Here is an 18,952-nt window from a genome sequence, read left to right as displayed (position 1 = left end):
AATGTCACGAATGGGTTTTAAATGTCGTTAAATCTTGTTGAAACCTTCGTTTTATTTTCATGTTGTTGATTGGGAGATTGAATAACGACTTGAAAATGATGAAAAATGGACGTGTAGTTAAGGTGAAATTAAACGGAAATCAGGTAAAATAGGCCAGAGGGGGTGCTGTTGGGGTAGGTCGCCCCTGAGGGTGGGCGGTTAGTCTTCTTCACTCTTCAGTCGTGACCGAGCAGCCGAAGCCGTCAGTCCGCCCCTGCGCCGCCCCAACTCTCACGGCCCCATCACGTCAATCTCGAGTCCGGCAATTTTTCCAGGACGAGAGAGAGAAACCACTTTGCAATCCCATTAATAAAAGAAAACAAACCTCAATTGCAAATTAATTATTGAAAACCTCGTCTGAGGACAGCGTCTAAAGGTAAAAACAGTCCTAATTTTTCAAAAAGAACAACAGCAAAAAAAACTACCAAAAGTGCGATCAAAAATAAATAAAATAAAGGGGAAATGCAGTTTCAAAATTGCATGCACGTGTGCGAACGATTCACGAGACTGTTTCACACAATAAATGTCCTCGCTGTAGAAGCATCCCCAGCTTTGTAGTTAATGTAGATTTTACAGGTCACAGATAAAGTGAAAACAAGCAATGGGCTTCCAAAACCTAGGAAATTAATTATTCACGCAGATGTGCTTTTTCCTATGCACAATATTGTTCCTCCCATAATAAAAATTATAAAAATGCTGAACACCCAAAAATTAACTCTGCACATAAACACAAAAGCACACAATAAACTCACATTTAAAATCATTTCAAGCAAAGTAGTATAAAGTAAATTTTTACCGTTGTCACAAAAAAAAAATTTTTTTCAACATTAAAACTTTTTAGAGAATAAATATTTTTCTAAGGAATTAATTTAGGTCAAAGTCAAAATGGCAAAATATAGAACTATATTTCACACCATTTTCGTCTTCACATTAAAATTGTTTAAATGTGATACTCAACAAAACATTAAATGCAAAGATCATAATGCATTCTTTGAAATAATTTACTCGTCATTTTTTAATACGTCATTTTATAATAATATTAAATAAATAATTTAGGTCTAAGTAAAAATTGTGAGTTTTAAACCAGATCGATTTACTTGGTCTATAAAGAAAAAATTCAAAAACGATAGTTTCGTTTTCCCTCAAATATTTACTCTATAAAACAACGATAATATATATTATATATATATATATATATATAAAATGAGAATATATTGATTCATTTTATACTCAAAATTCATGGAAATTTGGAATTGGAAATTTGAAAGAAAGACATGTACTCTGTCCTTTCGTGAAGCTTACGAAAAATAGAACCCTCTCATCACCACATTTAACTTGTCCTAATAATTTACACGGTTAATAGAAATTAATATTCATATAAAACGATGAAATGATTTTATTTCGAGCAAAGTAGTAAAAAGTAAATTTTTACCCAGTTGTCATAAAAAAGTTCATTTTTTTAAGCATTAAAACTTTTTAGTGAATAAATATTTTTCTAAGTGAATTAATTTAGGTCAAAATCATAATGACGAAATATAGAACTATATTCCACACCATTTTCTTTTTTACATTAAAATTGTTTAAATTTGATACTCAACAAAACATTAAATGCAAAGATATCATAATGCATTCTTCGAAATAATTTACGCTACCGTCATTTTTTAATACGTCATTTTATAATGATATTAAATAAAACATTTAGGTCTAAGTAAAAATTGTAAGTTGTAAGTCCAGTTCAATTTTTCTTGAAGTCTATAAAGAAAACTTTCAAGAACGATAGTTTCGTCATCCCTAAGATATTTACTATGTAAAAACGACAATAATATATTATATATATATGATGATATGTTGATTCATTTTGTACTTAAAATTCATGGATAAGACGAATTTGAAAGAAAGAAATGTACTCTGTCCTTTCGTCAAGCGTACGAAGAATACAACCCTCTCCTCATCACTTTTAACTTGTCCTAATAATTTACACGGTTAATAAATATAAACATTTACTTACAATATTAGTATTAATGCCTATTTAGTTATGAGTAGAATTTACTAATCAACGTGGGGCAGATGTCAAGAAAATTTTTTTATATAGTAGGTCAAAATGTATTAGGGACATTTCTGAGCTTCTAGCCAGTGGACTTAAAGAGCCGAAAAAAAATATTTAAAGTAATTTACATAATTTTTCTAAATACGCTTTTTGCAATTGTGCAAATATTTCAAGGTTCGTACGTAATGAAATTAGATATATTAAAAGTTAGAAAACCAAAACACGTTTCCAGTAAAATAGGCAAAAAATACATTATCATTGAAAAAAACAAAATTAGGATTTGTTTTAAGCAATCTTTAATACCTGTATACCACCCTCCAATTTCATCTAACATACTTTATGACCAGGTTTAGCAAAAATCACTGCTCTAGAAATTATTAACAAACCTGGTGCCGTCAATTTCTTTAACACGGCAGTATCTTTCTCACTTTTCAGACCCTTTGAACGATATTTCTTCTTGAAATCACTTTTGATTGGCCTGCCTGACAAAAAAAAGCATCAAAGCTTCAAAATGCTCGGCAACAAGTTTTCATTTCTGACCGCTTCGTTTTGTACAAAGCACTAATAGGAAATATCGATTTAAAAAAATTTAACGACCAAAATTTCTTCGGCTTTTTAAACTGAGGGGAACTGCTGTTTTTAAAATACAAACCTCGGCTGCAAAATGACCCCATTAATGTTTGCCTTTATAATTACAATATTCCTGAAGATATAACTCATTTTCTGAGTTAACGTCCTTTGCCAGCTGATGTCAGGTTCAACTATCTCGGAATCGCGGAGCTTTTCAAGGGATGAAATTATTTCTTACCTAACAGGTCAGTCCCACCCTCGGCCACTTATTAATTATGCCACGTTTGGAGAAATCGATTTGTGCGGTCCATTACTTTGTAACTGATTTTGGCTTTATTTCCTTTTTCGTTTCAATTTTTTAGTACTCCGTAAAATTCAGAAACGTGTCCTCTCTCGTTTTATAAACGTGGGTTAGTTTATTTTATTAGGTTGTTGTGTCACTTCATATATTTTAGAGAACGAACTATTCCATTTTTCCACTTTTTGTTTATAAATATTATTTTTTCTAACTTTCTCCTGCAGATGGGCTGTACCATTGGATGTAATATAGAATGTTTTTGCGAATAATTTATTTTTAATTTTTTCTATAAAAGTACGTTATAATTAATAATAATAAAATAATTTTTGGTCCAAACAACCACTTGAAAATTTTCTATCATCGATATCCAACGATTTACTTAAAAATTAAATTATTTAAAAAATCAAATTGAACATCGTTGGAAAGCTGTATATTTATTATTTTAAGCTAGTTAACAATGATGAGATATTAAGTTAATTTAGTGATCATGCAATTGAGTTAATTCTCATTATAAATAAGGTTTGGAAAAGGCCGTCCGTGAGTTTTATTTTATTTACCTAGTTTTAATTTATTTACGAAAGAAACATTATCACATTACGTGTAGTTCGTAAATTTCTAAACCGCTAAAAATTTCGGTAGATAGAAGGCGTAGTTTTAAAGTTATCGCTATTTTTGTGATTTTTCAAAAGTCGGAGGCGAAAATTTTAAGGGAAAATGTATTATTTGTTTTTTCTCTAAGTCAGGATATTAGTATGGCTGAATTGGAATACATATCAGCTTTTTTCTAAGCTAAAAAAAAAAAATATTTTAACCCGATTTTCCTCGTCGCTCGGTGACAAAATAATTATGCACGTCAATAGGTATGTACATAGTTCCCCCGATGGATTATTTGCTTGTTTCAACAAAATAGTGATACTCGTTTTCTGCGTTGAAACAAAAACTGAATGCAAATTTTTGGGGAAAATCGAAAAATATTTTGTTCTTAAAACTTTCACCTTCCAAATACCCACTTTTTTTTTCAAAAATTACAAAATAGTGGTAAATTTGAAATCGCCTTTCTGCAGCACACTTGAACGAATTGAGAAGCTTATAACGTACACGTAATTAAACAAATCCGGCGTCTGTAAATAAATTAGAGCCGGAGATATAAAATGTTTGGTAAGGTTAGTCGAATTCAACCTTATTTTTCTCATTTATAATTATTAAATTTATTGACAAATTCTGAAAGAACAAAAATTCAACTTTTGAACAATTGTGGTACCATTAAATTTGGATAAAATACAATAATTGTTTTAATGATTGTGTACAAACGGACATCGGCCAGAATAAATAATTGTTAAAGAGGAATTCAACCAAAAATGTATTTTTTATTTATTTTATTCGTATAACAATTTATATTTAGAAATTTTAATGACTCCATAGCACGAATCCAATTGTAAAAATATATTTTTTTACAACTTTAGTGGAATAATTTTTTCGTTGTAAAATTTTATATAGGTATCTAATTTCATTACATACGATCTTCTATGTTATTTTGTTATCCTAGGATAAACAACAAATCGACTAAAATATAATAACCTTAAAATATATGACAATTAATTAAGGGTTTTAGTTGAGATGAAAAAAAGCTAATGGCACGAGAGGGATTCGAACCCACGATCTTCGGCTAGATACGCCAACTAAAAACCTTAATTAATTGTCATGTACTAATTGGTCAAGCGGACCACGAAAGTAGTGAATTAATGACTTAAAATATATACACAACAAATCAAATATTGTACATATATTTTTAAATACATTTTTTAAAATTAAAACTGGTCAAATGAAGCAATTTATTAATTTTACAATGGCTAATTTAGTAATAAATACAATTTAGTCATATTTAACCTAGATGAGTTAACCTTGTAACTTAGTATAAAACAAACACAAGTGGCTTTGTCCTCGATGTGGTGACTATAAAGCAGGCAGTATTCTTGTTGCTTTGAAGACATAGATGGTGCTTATAAGCTTACCGTGCGATGTTAGTGTCGTGCTGCGTGATGTTCAAATCTGTGTATATCGCTATAAATATTTTTATCTTCTCAGAGCTTAATCTATAATATCATGATGATCTATAAGCTCATAACATCAATGATTCTAAGTATTTATGGTTGAGCGCTTGCTCTGAATCAAAACTTGGACTGGCTTGGTATAATGATAGATTTTCCATGAAGTGTTTCAGGCGTTTTAGCTTTTTTTCAAATAACTTTATGAAAACTGGAAGCAATGAAGTAGCAGTGTATTTTAAAAAATATGTACATAACATAAAAATATAAAAATATCTCGACTCCTAGGGCCCGTCGTCGGGTAAACTAGGATAGGATTCTAATTTTTTCAGCCACCACCATCAAGTTTCAGTTCAATCACCAAATCATGTTCCAGTTCAATTACTAAATCAAGTTTAATTGAAACGGGTGGTCTCACGACCGTAGCCTCCGTTTGTAATTAAAAATTGCTATTTTATATAAAAAATCATGGATAAGTCGAATTTGGAAAATCAATAATTGAAAAAATCAGTTCCTTCGCCCTCCCTTCAAGATTATTATTATTTAGTGCAATTTATTTATTTTTTTGGACATGACAAATTAGTGACTGGTCTGTTAAAATGTTGTTCTGGCTATTTTCTGTTTTGTTATGTTTGTTTTCTTTGTTCGTTGTTCTTTGTTCAATTAAATATTTATAACTTGTATTTGAAAATATAACACTTACCGCATAAAATGCATATTTCAATATTATTTTCTGAATTATTGACACTTTAAAACTATTAGTGAAAAGGTAGAAAATGTAATCGTTAGTTTTTGTTTGTTCAATAAATCTCAAATTTAATTTGCAATGTCATTTCATACAGTCTCTGGTAAGATTATATAAATTTTACAGCCATTTTAATTTTCACTTAGCGTCATCATAACGGTTTTGATTATCCCTCAATATTACACTCTGTAATTTAAGTTTACGCCAGATAACAATGCTGTTGTCAATTCCGGCGGTCCAACTTGCGTAAATAGACGAAATCGTCATTGGAACCAATTTTGTTGAGACAGTGAGATCAAACGGGCGTCTCGATTTGTGAAGTTTGTTGAATTTGTTTTGTTTGTCTGCACTCGGGTTTTTAAGTACTTTTTAATTAACAGTTTGAGAGTATAAAAAAACCTACTTTTGCTTAGCCTGTATATTACATGTCTATATACTAAATAGCAATTTTTTGACGCTAGGGTCGACAGTTTCCAACGGCGTGAATCGATTCATATCACACAAAAACTTCACTTAAATTTAAGTCATTTAAATTTTTTTTTAAGTCATTTAAAAGTCTGAGCTTTAAAACATTAACTTAAAAAAATCATTTCTATAAAATAAATAAAGCAAAAACCTCTATCAAAGCTTACTTCATTGAAGTTTTTATGTATTACATGCATTAATGTAAAAAGTCATTTCTGCATCCAGACTTCTTGCCATAAAATACTTAAAGAATGTTATTCAAGGTTTTATAACGGTAAAAAAAGGTATGACCTCTAAGAACAAAAAGCAATAACCAAAAATTAGGAAAAACCTCCCCTGAAAAATAGGAAATCGATGGAAATTCAGGTAAATTATCTTAACCTAATTATCTTAAGGCTCAATTATCTTAACCAAAAAACATACTATGGATGTATTAATTAATAATTGGAAAATCAGTTGTTAGCAACGGATTACTGTTATCTGAGGATTTTTAAACATTGATTATGACAATATGCCAAATAATGTATTTTTATATAATATTTATTTGTATCCTGCATGTAAATTATATATTATATATCGTTGTGGGAGCGTGTATTTATAACGTTGTGGGATTATATGATGGTTATAAAAAATAAAATAAAATAATAAGTCTGTACCTGTTAAACATGAAAGATCCTTATATTAATAACAAATTAATGAATCGAATATATTTTTTAAATGGTTACACTAATTAAGTAAGGAAAAGGGAATATTTTCTTATGATAGAATGTAATTAAGTGTAAAGTTATTTTTTTGGTTTGACCTTGATGAACGAACACCATTCCACTAGAATTCTTCACTAGCAGTTTTTTCGTCTTGATAATGTCACACATTTTTATTTTTTCTTTATTTTCTTTCTAAAGTTGCAAATAGACGAAATCGTCATTGGTACCAATTTTGTTGAGACAGTGAGATCAAACGGGCGTCTCGATTTGTGAAGTTTGTTGAATTTGTTTTGTTTGTCTGCACTCGGGTTTTTAAGTATTTTTTATTAACAGTTTGAGTGTATAAAAAAACCTACTTTTGCTTAGCCTGTATAGCAATTTTTTGTTGTCGGAGTTGCCATTTGACTATCCTGACTTTGTAGACCACAGTACCACAATCCTCGGGCTGAAGCAGTACTGACATACAGTTATACTGATACAGTATACTATCGTGGACATAATGACTATGCAGGAGGTGTGATACCCATGGCTTCTTTGAAAGCTCAAGGGCATCCTATCATTTTCCCTATACACGTTTTTTTATGTATACATTAATTCTGCTCGTTGTTTGAACTTTTTTTACTTGTTGCATTATTTTGCAGTTGTAAACAAATAAATAAAATTTCTACAGTTTCATTAGTTTAGCCAAAAAATTATATATCTTCCTGGCACTATAACCCTTTGTGGATTCTGTCATTTAACAATGATATGTGCAAATTTTATAACAGAATAATTAAACCAGACACAAAGTGTATTTACACAACTTAAACTATCCAAAAGATTGAAATTTTAGTATGAGCGACCGGTTGGTCTCGTCATCTTCTTAAATTGGTCTCGAAAGTAATTCGATTTAGAAAAAAATAACAAAATTATATTTTTGCTCTAAAAATTTCAAAACTGACATATCTTTATTTATTATAACACGAATGCTAAATTTCTTACGAAATACAGGAAGCTTCAAAGAAGCTTTACTGTAAGTCGGCCGTAGCATTGACCAATGAATGGAAAAACGGCTGTCAGCAATATTTTCATACATATTGAGTTTCTTTTTCTAAATCCGGCGAAGTCATATTTCCGAAATGTTTTTGCAAGCGATATACAACAACATACCCTGATAACATGTTCTTAGTCCTAGAGGTGCGCTATGAATGGTAAAATCTTTATGGATTTTATATTAGGTTGTCTAATACCCAACCTCATCACATAAACCCTTTAGGAAGCTTATACACACAGAGTGGGCTGCAAATCCCCCCTCTTTTCAATACGTTTCGGACGAAACTTCCCCTGAATTATCGGGGAAATCGATGGAAATTCAAATAAACTTGCTCAAGCCCGAAAACCATTTTTTTGCCTACCTTTCCAAAAGAAGATGTAACCTTGCGCAGTGGCAATAGCGTAATGTCCTCATTATCAGTAATAATCAGAAATATCGATAATAATTGAACAAGGCAGTCCCTATTGAGAAAAATATTCTTCGAAGAAGGAAATAGTACTGTTAGACGTTAAAAGTTTTCATGTATTTAACAAAATCGTCTTAGAATAGCATCTATTATAACATTTTTTCCTTCAAAAGATAAAAGAAAATTTTGGGTGTCGGTCCTTTTTCTGCAGACCATGGCCAATAATGTCTCTCTACTTTAGGGGGACCGTGTTTAACAATTGTTCAATGTTTTTATCCAAATTAGGCCACCAGATTAAGAATCTTGACAAATGTGTGGTGTTTAGTGACCGCTAGCCAATGATTATTTGGAGATCGTGAGGTGTGGTCTGGTGTGATGTAGGTTTTGGTAAAATATTTTCTTTATCATCAACGTTTCGATCTTTATTGAGATCACCTTCAGGGCTCATGATAAAGGGGGGCATGATAAAGAAAACGTTTTTCTAAAACCTACGTCACACCAGACCGCACCTCACGATCTACAAAAAATGTTGACAAAGACTTCAGTTTTACAAGTCCAAGGTGTGCAACATAATTAATTTAATATTGCGTATATTAATTTGCAAGGTAGAATTAGTATGTGGCCCCACGTTAAACAATTTTGTTATAATTATTCAGAAATCGTGAGATTCGGTCTGGTGTGATGTAGGTTTCAGCAAAACATTTTCTTTATCGTGCCAACGTTTCGATCTTTATTGAGATCATCTTCAGGGCCTGGGATTTACAAACATTGTGTATATTAATTTGCAAGGTAGAATTAGTATGTGGCCCCACATTAAACAATTTTGTTATAATTATTCAGAAATCGTGAGATGCTGTTTTTTTTTAAATTGCACTTTATTTCTTAAACACTACATTTGGCTTACTCCATGAAAGCTCCAAGTACAGTACTGCTCCAACTCAAGAGAGGTAGAGAAAATGTGTACCTCACGATAGCAGGATAGTTGAATGACAATCGCGAAAATTGATGGTCGGGATTACATTTTGAGAATTTAGATTGAAAGAATTCTTTTAAATGGTAGTAGGCTTATCGACGAGTATTTCCAATCTATAAAGATGTAGGTTGAAAGAAGAACAGAATTACATAAATTTCTAACGAATATGATGATTTTAGGTGTAATAAGGTCAAAAGCTACAGCTTTCTTTTTTGATGTTTTATGGCAGAATGAACGTGAGGAAGTGAAAATACTTCAGGAGTGAGGGATAATGGAATGGAGGGAGTGTCATCGATAAGTTGTATGGCCTCAGTTGGCATGTTGGGTGAACATTGTGGTCAGGTGATAGGCAAAAGCATTCGCCTTCGTCTGACGGCCCAACTGCTGTCGGGATGGCAAATCTGGATAAATATTTTTCGTAAGATACGAAGTTGTTAGCTGCCACCCAGAGCGATTTGTTATCTGTTTTTAGTGGTAGTTGCATTCTTTGTAGAAAAACAAAAAATAAAAAAAGAACTGTGAAGAAGTAGTAGCTTGTCTTTTCGATCTTGTGAAGTTACAAATTTAAACGCCTACGTTAATGTGCTTTGAAATAGTGTTTTGTGTATATATTTAATAATACCAAAAAATTAAACTTGTCCATCCCATACTTGAAAACAAAAAATAAAGAAAGAACTGTGAAGACTTCAAGAAATCTATGAAGACTAGATTTTTTTCTATTTCCCATTGTGAGAAAATTTTTCGTTGGGCTAAGTAGTAAACATCTATTCTTCTTATAAAATTCTTGGATATTTTTTGCAAAAATCCACAGCATTGTGCTGTTTATTTAAAACAAAATTAAACAAAAAATACAACTAAATTCATTTTTTGTAATTGATAATGAAATACTCTTGATTTTGGTGGCTAGTCCTTGTTCATTTGTACGACTAGTAATCTTCATAATAGAAGTGACAGGTTTAATGCGTTTTTTAAACAATTGTTTATGTGTTTAACTTTATTTTGTTTTTAACTTTGCTACATGTTCATTTTATGTTTATAACTTCTGGATGCGACAGCGAGACGGTCGTTATGGATCTTGTTCGCATGTTCAGTTTCGGTGTTTGTCTCGCTAAACGAGCAGAACAATCCGTCAAGCTGTTGATCTTTTGCATCAAACGCTATTCGTATTTCTGAAAAGTCCGCCAGGCAAATTAAACTTGTTGTTCACAGTTTTAATTTCTTTGCGTGAAATTCGATTTCGTCATTTTGTTGAATGCGAACGAGATCGAGTCAATAATCGGGAGGAAATTGTGGGCGCTCTCGTCCTCTCTTTCATGCGCTAAGCGAGACCTAATTAAATAAAGTTGGGCATTGCTTATCTGCTCAACAAAGATCGCATGACTGGCTACAAATCAAGCACAAGCTGGAAACGACCGCAGAGGGGGAATGGAAAATTAATGGAAGAACTGGATTTCATGAGTGAGTTTTCACCTGCACGAACTGGGGAAAAAAGACTGTTTCTTATGTTAATTTAATAACAACATAAGAGAAATTATCCAAAACTCTTAATCCTTGTTTAGTTGAAAAACAACTACTATTAATTTTTTATTAAACAACTTAATTTCATATCAATAATTCTCTGTCAACGTAGAATTGGAAATAAAGTTCATATTCACAGAATTCCTGTGTTATTTAACCTGTACAAATATTCAAAACCATTGAGATTTATAAGGTTAAAATGATAAAAGCTTGTGTCATTCAGCAAACATATTATTATTCCTTCCTTTTAATAATATTGCCATAATGAGTAGAGCAAGCACGTAAGCACCCCACCCCTAATTGAGAGAGACTTGACTTTACAGAAATCACGCAGATCAACCCTGAAGATGGAAAGATTCCCAAACGCATCTGACAGACCAAAACAGCGAGAGAGAATAGGATAGGCAGACCAAGATGATCGGTATCGACCAAATTACAGGTTAATCACCTCGCAGACTACGCAAATATTTTCAGAATTTATTGCAAATCAACGGTTTTAACATGAATAAGTTTTAGGGATGCACAATTTTTTTTGCGTATACATTTTTTCAGCATTGATTTCGCTTTGCTTATTAGGTTAGTTCGTTAAACTACATATGGTTATCGTTAGGTTAGAATTAGTGTTAAGGACGAGTTAGGTTAAGATAGGTACAATTAGGGTTAGAATTATGGTTAGGGTTAGGGTTGAGTTAGATTAGGTTAAGTAGGGTTATAATTTAAAGACGGGTTAAGTGAGGTTAGTTGTAGAATTTGGATTAGAAAGTCATGTCCGATGCGTATTCATTTTGAGGAAGAAGGGTTGCGTGAAAAAAGGGCCAGACTGGGAAATCGAACTCATGACCGCGGAGTCTATCACGCTGACCACTTCGCTACCAGTGATAAGGCGTTAGGTTACGTTAGATATATGATAGCGGTAGAATTATGGCTACAGCTTGGATTAGGGTTAGGGATGGGTTAGATTTGGTTAGGTAGGGTTTGGCTCAAGGACGGATTAGGTTAGATTAGGTTTAATAATAATTAAAGATAAAGTTAAATAGGGTTAGAATTAGAATTACGGTTAAGGATAAATAAGGTTAGCGTTAGAATTGAGGTTATGAATGGGTTTGTGTAGCTATGGTTAGAATTAGTAATCAATGGGTAACACTAAATTAGGTTAGCATTAAGGTTAGAAATACAGTTATGGTTAGGGTTAGGATTGACGTTAAGGACGGGATATGTACAATTAGCATGTAGTTAAGGTTAAGAAACAAAAATTTATTTAATTGACATCATTATTTTAGTTGAACAACAATCACGATGAACAAAAAAATTGTTTAAATTGGTAGTGTTTAAAAACAGTATAATCTTTTTATGCTTAGTTTAAGACCACAAACCAATTATCATGATTAAATTATTAATTTTTAACATTCAGTTTTTGTATTTCTATCGTGAAATCTTTTGGCAGTTAAAATTATCAGAGCATGACTTATGACAATGTTTTGCGGCATTCAATAAAAGGCAAGCGTCGCACTATTGAAAGTCTGCATTTATTGTGCCCACTGAGGGGGTCTGGGTATGAATTTTGCATGCTTTCCGTGAATACGATATTGTTCTTTTTTTCACTTTTTGTAAAGGATGGTTATACTATTTATTTGTTTGCATATTTTAGCTAGCTATTTTGTTAACTAACTAAAATTGTTGTAAACGACAAATCTGTGAGTAGAACTATCCTTTACAAAAACTGAATCGACATACTCACCCCATCTTTATTATTTCTAAACAATATTATTTTTGTAAGGAGAGGACGAATCAGCCCAATTTTATGCACACTTTGAGTAAAAATCGTGTTGTTGTTATCGTTACAATCTCAGGAATTTGTATTATTGGAAAACTGCTTTTCCTCCAATAAAATCAGGATATAAAATTAATTAGTCAAATAGTTTTAACAAAATATTAAATTTATGTTTGTTTGTTCTTTGGATGTTGCATTTTGTATGCGTTTGAGGGCCAGGAATTGGATGTGTGTATCATTAATTTTTTGTCAAAATTATTCTTAAGCAAATCAGCTAGTTTTTCAAAACACGACATTCTTTTTTCTCCCTAATTTAAAACTTGTTCCGAGTTTTAAGTAATTTGAGCTTTAAACAAACTTCGGCCTAATTGAACGTGGAACCTTAATTTGTGAAATATCGACAACACCGTCGACATATTTCTGCTCCTCGTTAAAGGTCACAGAAAAATTTCACTTCTGATCAACATAAAAGAACCATAACGTTAAATTTTTTTTAGGAAGATTTTTTCTATCATAAAATCTGATGTCCTGGATAAAATTTTATACACCTCGTCGGCCATTTCGGAGATGTAAAATGTTTTCGTAGTTACCTTTATTACACAGTGGTAATTTGTGACAGATATTCACTTCAGCCCGTAAATATCCGTTTCCAACGCAATAGTGTGAACTGATAATTTCAATTAGAGTATCTTTTCAACCTTGCACTTATTTTTAACTGAAACCAAGACTTCCGATTGACAAAGGAGCATCGTCTTTTAAGTTAAAAGGATGGAAGTGGGGATTCGCTAAGGTTCGTTTAATAGATATGGCCTCTCTTCTCGAAGAAGAGGTTTTTATCAAATCAAACGAGTTAATTTCATTGTGAGGCTATTGTGTCCAGTCCATTTGTTCCTCTTCCTATTGCCCTTAGTCCTCAATCCTCAACGAAATGTCCACCTCATAAATCTCACGAAGCGGACCTTCCTCGACACTGTCACCCGAGCGATAATGGTGTACCTCGGCTATTTCCGTAATAAAATCTCCAGCCGGAAGTACGGAAAAATAGCGTTGTATCGTCGATACACTTCTGACCTCGTTGGCAAACACTCAGTTTGATTTATGGCGGAATCAAGGGTACTTGTCACTTAAAAACTCGGATGTAAGAAATCGCGACAGAAGGTAATGGATTGTCGTGTTAGTAACATCTTGCATATAAGTTTTCCCTGTCTTTCTTATAAATACCCGTTGGATAAAGTTTGAAACACGAACTAAGTTTCAAGCCGAACCTATTTAGGATCGATAATTTGAAAATACTTTCTACTCAAAAGGCCACAGTATCAAACTTCATAAACTAATCCTAAAAATTTAAACAATTAACACCAACAAAAAAGCACATTTTCTTCAAATTTTTGTTAAAGCAATTAAATAAATTAATTTTTCATAACACTTTTTGATTAGAGAAATAAGAGCTTAGGATATGTAGTAGCTTTATAAGCCAGCGTATTTAATTGTCTCAACGTTTTTATCTTTCTAAGTTCCTGGTTCAATTTATTGAAAATAAACAGATACTTTTCCAAAATGAAAAACAACATAAATAATTAAACATAATACAGAATAAACTTGTAGTATGAAACAACCAACCAAATTAAATCATGGCTTTAAAATATCTTAACTACAATTTAAAACTTTTTAAATTATATTTTTCTTTTCTGTTTAGTTTTTGAAATTTTGAATAATAAAACTAAACTATAAAATTTTATAAAAAATAAAAAAATAAAAAATATCTATAAAAAATAGCTATAAAAAAAACTAAGTGCCATATTTAATGAAAAGTTATAATATTGCGTAGTTTTACATTGTAAAAATGTGAGTTAGCCAATGAATTTTGTCGTCTTATATTCACTGATGTAAGTAGTTACAAGATTATATATATATATATACAGGGTGAATTGCTACTCGTGCTACAAACTTCTCCAGTAGATTCTTCACCCTAAAATGAACAAAAAAGTTCATATTGACCATGGTCCGATTCTCGACCATTTCAGAGTAATTTCGCTTTTTATCGATTTTGAAAGATATCACGTCCTGGCGTCGGAAAATCGTGATATCTTTTAATCTAAACATTTCTCTTAAAATCTATAAGCACCGTTGAAATCCCCGTTAATTTTTAGAGAGAATCAAAATCATAATTCCATTGAAATTTTTTAATTTAATTTAATGCCCATTTAGTATGTAATGCTTAAGAAGTTTACAAACAGCTAGAAGGTCAAGGAAGAAAGACCCAAACGTTTTGCCACCTTCATCTTCTTATTGAAAAATTAACGGGGATTTCAACGGTGCTTATAGATTTTAAGAGAAATGTTTAGATTAAAAGATATCACGATTTTCCGACGCCAGGACGTGATATCTTTCAAAATCGATAAAAAGCGAAATTACTCTGAAATGGTTGAGAATCGGACCATGGTCAATATGAACTTTTTTGTTCATTTTAGGGTCAAGAATCTACTGGTGAAGTTTGTAGCACGAGTAGCAAGTCACTCTCAAACATTAGCAATCCTTGAACCACCATTTTTTCTCTTTTTGTCATCAACATCTTGGTCTCACAACCACTAAATAAGAAAATGACGAGTGCGTTGGAAGCGTTATTAAATCAGGTAGTTTTCCTCAAATTTGCTGCCTTCTGAGACTAAAATTAGAAACTCTGGATTACTTTATACACTTTCCGATTTACACAATTTTCCACTCTTTTTGTAGTTCTGGCTGAAATAAAACACAAAAAATTAGCCCAAACATTTTGCCACCGTCATCTTCTTATTGAAAAATTAACGGGAATTTCAACGGTGCTATTAGATTTTCAGAGAAATGTTTAGATTAAAAGATATCACGATTTTCCGACGCCAGGACGTGATATCTTTCAAAATCGATAAAAAGCGAAATTACTCTGAAATGGTTGAGAATCGGACCATGGACAATATGAACTTTTTTGTTCATTTTAGGGTGAAGAATCTACTGGAGAAGTTTGTAGCACGAGTTGCAATTCACCCTGTATATGTATGTATAACTCAAACTCAGGGAATCGATTCTACTCTTCGTTTGGAGCAAAAAATGCTCAGGAGAAAATTTTCGGAAAGTTCTGTATTTTGAAGATATTCGTCAATTTAGGTTTTTCAGCTTTTCGCTTTTCACTACATTACCACATAAAAACGCTTACAAGATCCAAAATGTTGAGACTACAATAAATCCAATTACACCATTTGAAAGAACGCTAAATTTGCTGTAAGATACTTCTTTGCAATAATCCGAATGACATAAAATGTTAGCCAATTATGGGACATGTCAAAATTACACAATTTAAAATTTTGGTCATGATTGCACGTTCTACTGAGGTTACAAAAAGATACCTACAACTTGTCAAATTTCACAAAAACTTCTTCCTCTAATATGCTTTACGTTGATTTTTCAACTCTACTAGAACATTATTTAAAAACCTGGATATATCAACGTAAAAAAACAAAACAAGGGACAATTCAAACAAAAAGGAGGGAAAATTAAAAAGGTGCGGTTGAGATGGGAAGTTGTTGTCCGATTGGATCGAGGTCACGATAGCTCAAGTGGTAGAACGGCGGTGTATCTAGCCGAAGATCGTGGGTTCGAATCCCGCTCGTTCCATTTACTTTTTTATCACAACTAAAAACCTTAATTAATTGTAATATATTAATTGATCAAGCGGACCACGAAATTAGTGAAATTAAATTCAAATGATTATTCAGAAATCGTGAGATGCGGTCTGGTGTGATGTAGGTTTCAGAAAAACATTTTCTTTATCGTGCCAACGTTTCGATCTTTATTGAGATCATCTTCAGGGTCTGGGATTTACAAACATTGTTTAAATTTAACAAATACAAGTAACTAATTACAATTAAAAATAAAATAAAACACAAAAATAATAGATTTTTCATTTAATTTGAGAATGTGACAAAATGTGTTTTTAAGACCCGAATTACTTCATATTTAATTTGTTTTTTCCAGTGCAGAAATTTTATGTGCATTACGTGCTTACATTTCTTACAATCTGTTAGTTTTCCATGTTTTAAATAAAGGGTTAATTTTCAATTCAAAAGAGCTAATTTGAAATTTAAAACAGGTTAATTTGAAATTAAAAAGAGTTAATTTGAAGGTTAAATGGGTTAATTTGAAATTAAAAAAGTTGATTTAAAATTAAGAAAGGTTAGTTTAAAATAATCAGTGTTAATTTAAAATAAGGAATAAATGAAATTATAATGCCTGATGTTAAGTTCTCGTCGCTAAGTCCTGATTTTATAGAATTGGTATAGTATTCATTGATTGAATCAATTAATTCACATTATTTTATTGTAAAATCTTGGTTAGTTTATGTAATAGGCTTATGGTCTAAATCATTACTGGAAATACAAAACATGTTTTTAACACCTTTTATCATTAAAGTCCTGATTTCCGGGTAGTAAAAACCTTCAAAACGTGCAATAAAAACCTCGTAATGCGCAAAAATCTCAAAATTGTGCAAAGAGTGCAATCAAGATAAAAACTCCCTGTAAACATAGTAACAATTTTATTTAACCAATAAAATAATACTAAATTTTTAATTATTTTATCAGCTTCTACTTAATTATATAAATACTCAATTAATTATACAGTTTCTTCGAAATGAAAAATTTGTGCCACAGGCGGGATTCGAACAGCTTACAACTGAAATAAAATCGTGGATGTGCGATCGAGTCACGGTAGCTCAAGTGGCAGAGCAGCAGCTTATTGAGGCGAAAGTCATGGGTTCGAATCCCGCCTGTGACACAAATTTTTCATTTTGAAGAAATTGTGTATAATTAATTGAGAATCAATAAAATATTAATTAACTTGGACGAAACGCATTATAAAAAAAGATTTCACCCTCAGATTGTTCACTACTGAAAACCCATAAAAATGGTGTATGATAACATGTATATATGTGCGTTGTTTTTATGCATAAAAAATAATAAATATAAAAAATAGATAAAATGTATTTTATGCAGTTAACCGTAAAAAACGTGCAATTTCGTGAAAAATAAGAATAGTTCAAAAGGACGTCCTTTCCATGACTCGAAATTCTGTCTTGGTTTCATTGCAATCTGAGTGAGCAACAAAAAGATGCATGCACGGGAATCCGGTCTTTAGTCATCATGAATTTATTCGCTGTTAAAGCAAACAGTAGTCGATTACCCATGGCATGCATGAGCAATCATACTCATGGGCATGAACTCGACATTTACAACATGTAAATCCCTCTTCAAATCGAGGACGGGCAACTCGAAAGAAAAGTTATTCCTCGCCCGCTCCCGGAATAACTTCTTTTCACCTGAGGAATTACCTTTTTTTCCGGGCCATTTATCGGGAATCACTCTTGAGAATATTTCGCCTCCTTTCAACGGCGAGTCTACTGCGAGGTGAGTTTTGAGCAGCGGTTGATCTGACGCTAGGGTCGAAAGTTTCCAACGGCGTGAATCGATTCATATCACACAAAAACTTCACTTGGCCAATTAAAAGTCTGAGCTTTAAAACATTAACTTAAAAAAAATCATTTCTATAAAATAAATAAAGCAAAAACCTCTATCAAAGCTTACTTCATTGAAGTTTTTATGTATTACATGCATTAATGTAAAAAGTCATTTCTGAATCCAGACTTCTTGCCATAAAATACTTAAAGAATGTTATTCAAGGTTTTATAACGGTAAAAAAAGGTATGACCTCTAAGAACAAAAAGCAATAACCAAAAATTAGGAAAAACCTCCCCTGAAAAATAGGAAATCGATGGAAATTCAGGTAAATTGGCTCAATTATCATAACCAAAAAGTATAATATGGATGTATTAATTAATAATTGGAAAAATCAGTTTTTAGCAACGGATTACTGTTATCTGAGGATTTTTAAACATTGATTATGACAATATGCCAAATAATGTATTTTTATATAATATTTATTTGTATCCTGCACATAAATTATATGTTATTAATGTATAAAATAATAACTAGGTATAAAATTCCGGTCAGAACACTAACACTACAGCCAATACTGCCAGCGGAGGACACGGGAGAGAAGCCAGTCAATGGTGGCTTCCAGTTTCCAAAGGGGAGGAGATTTCAAGGTGTTCGTCGTTTGGGACGATATGGAGTGTTTTTGGAATGAGGAGTATTGAAGAGGGCTTGAGCAGTAGCGTTGGGATTGGTTCAAAGATTGGAGTGAAACTTGAGGAAGCGAGAACGGCGTATCAATTCTCTGACGATGTGGATAGTTTGAGACAGTAAGGAGTATGTACAATTCTTCTGAGGACTTTTGATTAGAAAGCTTGG

The 18,952-nt window shown here is 32.0% G+C and overlaps 1 protein-coding gene across 1 annotated transcript in view; it reads left to right on the top strand.

Moving 5' to 3' along the window:
- Positions 1-252: 252 nt before the first annotated feature.
- The window catches only part of LOC106670050 (gamma-aminobutyric acid receptor alpha-like), a 156,447-nt gene continuing 137,747 nt past the window's right edge, over positions 253-18,952 (top strand). The window contains exon 1 of the mRNA XM_014400044.2: positions 253-415. The gene's annotated coding sequence lies outside the window, so the exon portion shown is untranslated. The remainder of the gene's footprint in view (positions 416-18,952) is intronic.

The sequence above is a fragment of the Cimex lectularius genome, unplaced genomic scaffold (assembly GCF_000648675.2).
Source record: "Cimex lectularius strain Harlan isolate CLEC.00 unplaced genomic scaffold, Clec_2.1 scaffold38, whole genome shotgun sequence".
NCBI lineage: Eukaryota > Metazoa > Arthropoda > Insecta > Hemiptera > Cimicidae > Cimex > Cimex lectularius.
Note: the sequence above shows the minus strand (reverse complement) of the source record. Positions and strands in the feature narration are given on the sequence as shown.